The sequence below is a fragment of the Pseudophryne corroboree genome, chromosome 6 (genome assembly GCF_028390025.1).
Source record: "Pseudophryne corroboree isolate aPseCor3 chromosome 6, aPseCor3.hap2, whole genome shotgun sequence".
Taxonomy (NCBI): Eukaryota; Metazoa; Chordata; class Amphibia; order Anura; family Myobatrachidae; genus Pseudophryne; species Pseudophryne corroboree.
This window is the reverse complement of record NC_086449.1, coordinates 409,989,952-409,996,502: the sequence shown is the minus strand read 5'-3', so window position 1 is coordinate 409,996,502 and position 6,551 is coordinate 409,989,952. Positions and strand designations below refer to the sequence as shown.

General features: G+C 50.3%; 1 non-coding gene across 1 annotated transcript; it reads right to left on the bottom strand.

Annotated features, from left to right (window-relative positions):
* Nucleotides 1-4,287: 4,287 nt before the first annotated feature.
* TRNAK-CUU (transfer RNA lysine (anticodon CUU)) lies at nt 4,288-4,360 on the bottom strand. Its single transcript has one exon. It is a non-coding gene; the product is annotated as a tRNA-Lys (tRNA).
* Nucleotides 4,361-6,551: the final 2,191 nt, after the last annotated feature.

The following is a 6,551-nucleotide window of genomic DNA, read 5'->3' as shown; positions in this document are numbered from 1 at the left end:
GGAGGGTCTGTACCACCGAATGTAGAGTGTTCGCCTTGTCTGGTCCAACGGGACATCTGTCCGATGAGGGGTCGGTTTTTGAAGGCTATGGCGTAACCTCGAGTGATGACTTCCCATACCCAGGCATCTGAAGCGGTCTTCAACCATTCCTGGGTATACCCTAGAAGCCAGCCCCCCACCTTGGGATCCCCCAGGGGGAGGCCCGCCCCGTCATGCGGCAGGCTTATCGGTCTTGGAAGCTGGCTGACGGGCAGCCCAGGCTCTTTTGGGCTTTGGCTTACCAGGTTTGGAACTGCGGGTCTGCTTGTTGTACGCCTAACCTTTTGCTTTACCTGAAGGACGAAAGGGGCGAAAAGAAGTACCTTTAGCCTTCGACACAGAAGGAGTGGTACTTGGCAGACAGGCAGTTTTGGCAGTAGCCTAGTCAGCCACTATCTTATTTAAGTCCTCCCCAAACAGAATATCTCCCTTGAAAGGGAGTACCTCCAGGGTTTTTCTATAGTCCAGATCCGCAGACCAGGATCTCAGCCACAATATCCGGCGAGCCAGGACTGACGTAATGGAGGCCTTGGCTGCTAGGATACTGGCATCAGAAGCCGCCTCTTTAATATAGCGAGAAGCTGTGACAATATATGACAAGCATTGTCTAGCATGGTCAGAAGAGATTTCAGCTTCTGACTCCAAGGCCCATGCTTCAATAGCCACTGCAGCCCATGTTGCTGCAATAGTGGGCCTTTGTGCAGCACCCGTGAGGGTGTAAATCGCTTTCAGACAACCCTCCACACGTTTATCCGTAGGCTCTTTTAGAGACGTGAGGGTAGTGACAGGTAGAGCTGAGGAAACCACCATCCTAGCCACATGCGAGTCTACTGGAGGAGGCGTTTCCCAATTTTTAGACAGCTCTGGTGCGAGGGGATAGCAAGCCAGCATCTTCTTTTGAGGCACAAACTTCTTAGCCGGGTTTTCCCATGGTTCCTGACGTATATCCACTAGGTGGTCAGAGTGAGGTAAAACTTGTTTAACCACCTTCTGACACTTGAACCTATTTGGTTTCTTAGGAGGGATGGATGGCTCGGGATCATCCGTAATCTGTAAAATCAACTTAATAGCCTCCAAAAGATCAGGAACATCCACATGTGAACTACCCTCCCCATCAGCAGTATCTGTGTCAGAATCTGTGGGGTCAGTGTAAGTGCCGTCTTCATCAGACGAGGTGTCAGTGACAGCAGTGGATTGTGAAGAGATAAGAGCTCGCTTAGAGGACCCCTTGGGCTTGGGCGAGCGAGGGTCAGACTTTTTAGTAGTCAGGGACTGGTTCAACTTCTTCAATTGAGCAGATAAGTCGTCCGCCCACGGCGGGTTAGCTGCAGGGACCACATACGGTTGTACCGGCATAAGGGGTGCCATAGGGGGTGTTAGTTTATTAACTAGCGTATGTAGAAGCGTGGAAAAAGCGGCCCACGGTGGGTCATTATGTACCTCCATTGCCACAGTCCCACTGGGGGGCAAGGAGCCCCCAGAACCAGAGCCCACAGCTGCTATATTCTCCTCATAGGCTTCAGCAACACCAGCAGTGTGTTCAGCCCCAGAACCGTTACCCTCAGAAGCAGACATGATGTAACTTGCAGTATCAGGTAACAGTACAATTGGCAGCAGCACAATACCTCATACCCAAACCCCTGCGCAGTGTAGTCAGCACTAGCAGAGATAAAGGAGAGATATGGTGACTAAAATCACAGAGAAAAATACGTATTAAAGTATATCTTTGTGAAAATCCTATATAAATATAAAACCTGACGCACCAAGCCCCCTCAGGTTACAGAATATAGGGATAGCAAGCTAAGTGAGAGATATGAAATGGACACCACTCAGCAAGCTAATGCACACACAGATAGTCACAGTTTGTACAATGCAGAGGTTATTACTAACAATTATACTGCACTGGACTAGCTTATATATAGCTATATAGTCGATATAACAATGCACAGTAAGAACTGGATGTATATCACAGGGTAATTGTACTAGAAAACCCTGACTAAATGCACTCTTTCTTAACTAACACTGTCTAAAAGGCAGGTAGAATACTTAAGTGTCATGTAAAGTCACAGCACTGACAACCAGGCGGCTTTACACAGGAGGATTTGCCCAAGCAGTCCCAGGAACAGTGAAGCTGAGAGAAATGGCGCCCAGACACTGACAGGGAGTGAGGGAGAGACAGATATGCAGCTCCAGGGCAGGAACATTTGCAGGAAATGGTGCCCTGGGGCTGGGGGAGGGGCTTCAGGTCTAAGCCTTATCCCTCTGCTGGCAAAATCAGGATTTTGGTACTTACCGATAAATCCCTTTCTCCGATTCCACAGGGGCCACTGGAGCGTAGTTACAATGGGGAAATAGTAGGCAGTAATTGGGAGCTGGCACTTTAAAATTCTAACACTGTGGCTAGCTCCTCCCCTACTATCTCCCCTCCAAGCCAGTCTACGTAAAACTGTGCCCGAGGAGAGCTGGAATAAACAAACCTTAAGGTAGAGGAGGTTAATGACCCCCTGTAAACCAGGATAACACAAACTAAACCTGGAACAGAACCTAACAAAAAAACAGGTTAACCTGAACTCAACAAGCAGGCACCTAGTGATCTGCAGACCTTTAAGCAAAAAACAAGGAGGAAACAGCGCTGGGCGGGCGTCCAGTGGCCCCTGTGGAATCGGAGAAAGGGATTTATCGGTAAGTACCAAAATCCTGATTTCTCCTTCATCCACTAGGGGCCACTGGAGCGTAGTTACAATGGGGACGTCCCAGAGCTCCCAAAACGGGTGGGAGAGCGCTGAGAGTCCTGTAAAACCGCTCGACCAAACTGTGATGCAGAGGCCGCAAAAGTGTCAAACTTATAGAATTTAACAAACGTATGTCGGTCCGACCAAGTAGCCGCCCGACATAAAGTAGTCATGGAGACCCCACGGGCAGCCGCCCACGAAGGTCCCACAACGCGCGTAGAGTGCGCTGAAATGGAAAACGGAGGCTCCTGAGCAACCGCCAATAAGACTGTCTGATGGTCAGATGTATCCAATGGCCCAGCTTATGCTGGGACCCCGGCTATTTAGTACGGGAGCATCGTACAGAACAAAGAAGAAAACACTTCGTCGAATAGCCGAAGACCTCTGTAGAGAGAGTCGGCGAGCCCTGACAACATTCAAAGAGGGCCGAAAACACCAGCTTCAGATTTATATGAAAAACGGACATCCCCCCTGGAAGAAACAACCGCTGAGTCTGAAGCTCAGCCGTAACCCCAGTCGAAAAGGGGGAGTTGCCAATAGAGTACTCCCTGAAAGAGAGCCCGAACTTAGGGCCGCCATGCTAATTTCTTTTGGGGAAAAAACGAAAGAGCAGAGACCTAAAATTCAGGTCAACGTAGTCTGAAGCGCAGCCGAGCAAACCACCCAGAGAAAACCAAAGATGACGGCTGAATGGTAAATCAAAAGGGGAAAACCCCTGTTATGCACACTATGCCCCTTAAAGTTTCCCAAAGTGGCAAAAGCGAGAAGAGGTAACCGACTTCCGAAATCGGGGCCCAGTAGGCATAACCGAACTAGGGAACTTCTCCCTTCTGAGGTCTCGTGAACAGTCACGCCGTTAAACGAAACCAGTGTAAGATTGAACAAAGAAAAAGGACCCTGTTGAAGTAGACAGTCCTGCAGAGGAAGGAGCCAAGGCTCCTCTACTGACAACAGGTGCAGGCTGGATCTTTAAGTCATGCGCGGCCAAACCGGAGCCACCGGGAGGACTAGCGCGCATTCTCCTGTTACCGAAAGTGAGGTAGAAATAGAAAAGGAGGCAAGATAGACTAACCAGACACTCCAAGGAGCCCTGAGAGCATCCTCGGCTATTGCCGCCAGAGCTCACGTCCAAGAGTAGTAAAGGGTTAAAGAGTCAGTCAGAACGCCCTGAGGTCGATCCGGAATATCCGCCAACAGCGGACCAGCTGACAAAACTCCGGGGAATGTTCTCTCACCCGGGAGTCTGACCTGGCGGCTTGACCTGGAAAGAAGATTGTTGTCCTCCGCTCAGAGGGGAATGTAGGCGACCACTCATCGAGTCGCAACTTCACTGAAGAAAGAGAGTACCTGGTCGCGAGGAAGGAAAAAACCTCTGACGGACCGAGTTGAGAACCGTCTACGAGGAGCATAAACTGGACCCGTGTCGAACCAGAAGCTCCTGGATCCTCCGGATATTCAGAAGCAACCTAATCTGCAGAGTGGGATTCCAGCAGTAGATTGTCCAATTAGGGAACAGCGCCCAACGTGGGGCTCGAACCCACGACCCTGAGATTAAGAGTCTCATGCTCTACCGACTGAGCTAGCCGGGCTGTTGAAAATGAGTATCCTGTAATGCGAATCTGAGAAAAGCCCGATGAGGAAACCCAACGGAGTTCAGTAAACAGGCATCCTTGAAGACAAGGGACGCGTAAAACCCCCTTTCTTCTTCAAACTAGTAATCACAGACTGAAAGGATTCTAAGGCCAGAATAGGCCTGGCCGAGCCATCTGGCTTCGGCACGGGAAAAGAAAACAAAGGCCTGAGAAATGCCCCGATTCAAATGATATGTGAAAACAGGGATCAACACCCTTTGCGGTTAGAAGCATCTGGAGCGCCGCCTGTAGTATGACTGTCTTGTCATCGTAAACCGGCCGACCCATGCCGAGGGACCCCTGAGACGGTTGGACTCCAAAATCGAGTCTGTAACCGCCCAAGCCTTCCCAGTCCTCCCAGTAGGACCACCGACAGGCGCCTACCCTGGGACCCCCCAGGTGGTAGGAAAGTCTGACCTGCGGTGGGTGTGTTGGATTACCTAAAATCAGACTGGACCAAGGATGCTGAACCTCTGCTTCAGCGTGCTACCATGAGATCCCTTGGCGACGGAGATACCGCCCCTGACTTGGAGTCGAAAGCCTGAAAGGGCACGGAAAGATCTAAAGGAAAGACCGGTAAAGGTCCGTCTTGGAGGTGGCAGCAGTAGGGGAAAGAAAAGTGGACTTACCCCCAAAGGTTCGAGAAATCATGCAGGAAGTTCCTTCCCCTGAACCAGCTGCCCCTTAGGATTCCATGTTCACCTGTCACTGTCGCAGCCCCAGAGGTCGTCGGGTTAAGACAGCCAAGGTGAAACTGCAGGTTCCGAGTATACAGACGTGGAGACCTCAAAAGAATATAAAGCAGAATCGTGATTCTGATCTGTCCCAAAGCATCAGTTGATCCTGATGCGAATTATCCTGTAACCTAGAGGACAATTGTTCCACAACCTACCTGCTCCGGACAAGGTCGTACCCCTGCTGTCGCATAGGTCTCTCAGATGGATCCCTCAGCAAGGTTGCCCCAGGAAAAACGGCAGCCTGTTGGACCGGCGATACATTGAGGGGTATACCCTGGAGAGGCCTGATATCGTTTCCTGCTATCTGCGGGAAAAGGATAGGCAAACAAACATTGTTCGATACCTGAAATTGTGAATTCGGATGTTTCCGGCCACCTACCGGAGCATGCCCAGCTCATTCGAAACTGAACAAGTCGCTGTCATTTCTTCCTTGGCGTCAAAACCCCGAGGGACCTGAAGTGTCCGACCTCTTTATCTGCAGCACCAGACGAACTGCTGTACAATACGCCTCAATATCCTGAGATACTGGTTCAGACTCCACCGAAACATAATCAGTATCTCGTGTAACATGGAGGTTAGCAAGATCCTTTTAGAAACCTGAAAACGTGCAGTCGGATGTCTCCAGGACCCAGAGACACTTGTTCGGACCCCACCGGAAACAGACATCCTCAGTATCCCGGACATCTATTGCCTCCTTCAAGAGAGGTCTCTCATCCGCAGCGTCGTGTAACACTGAGGTTAGCAACCTCCTTTTAGAAACCTGGGGAGAAGAAATGACGGACGGGGTCTCTGGTAACGGTGACCTTACCTGCATAAGCTGAGCTGTTCAAACAGGAACGTCCTGCAGCTGCATTGAGGGCTAATCAGATGGCTCCACCGCACAATCTACACATAACAGGGAATTCTCTGTCCTGGGTGTTACGTTTAGTTAAACGAAAAGAGAAAAGACAGGTTAAAGAAGTGTAACCCTCTATAAACTCTGCACTATAACGTGCCCTGATAGGCACATATCCCTTAAAGTTGGTGTTTGATGGAATTCAATCTGTGTTCAGATGTCCCCGCTATAAGCGTACCGAGCCACTGCAGCTATTTGGCTGATACCACACACATTCCCCCAAATTACACACAGTATTATTACCAAGTGAAACAAAAGAGTAATAAAGGGGTGACAACACCCGCCCTGTGTGTAGTGTACTGCTAATTTAGTAAGCTCCGCTGGTTGCCCAAAATGGCGGCCAGCCTGTGAGTACTGTGGGCTACTATTAAAATGGTTTAGAGAGAAAACCTGACCTAGCACCCATGCCCTGGTGATCTAGTGGGATCGCCTGTACTGCCACAGTGTCCACCGCCAGCGCGCGCGGCCCGCCTCCCACTGACCGTGCTGGATCGCGATAAAGTACGGGTCCCGCAAG